This window comes from Microtus ochrogaster, chromosome 5, assembly GCF_000317375.1.
Source record: "Microtus ochrogaster isolate Prairie Vole_2 chromosome 5, MicOch1.0, whole genome shotgun sequence".
NCBI lineage: Eukaryota > Metazoa > Chordata > Mammalia > Rodentia > Cricetidae > Microtus > Microtus ochrogaster.
The window spans coordinates 2,884,210-2,884,563 of NC_022012.1; positions in this window are offsets into that span (position 1 = coordinate 2,884,210).

Consider the following 354-nt stretch of genomic DNA (forward strand, 5'->3'; position numbering starts at 1 on the left):
CAGGTGCCCATAGCTGCTTCTTCTGTTGTCAATCACAGTCAATGTCAGGTGCCCATAGCTGCCTTTTCCGCTGTCAATCACAGTTAATTACAGGTGCCCATAGCTGCCTCTTCTGTTGTCAATCACAATCAATGTCAGGTGCCCATAGCTGCCTCTTCTGTTGTCAATCACAATCAATGTCAGATGCCCATAGCTGCCTCTTCCGCTGTCAATCACAGTTAATTACAGGTGCCCATAGCTGCCTCTTTCACTATCAATCACAGTCAATGTCAGGTGCCCATAGCTGCCTCTTCTGCTGTCAGTCACAATCAATGTCAGGTGCCCATAGTTGCCTCTTCGGCTGTCAATCACAGT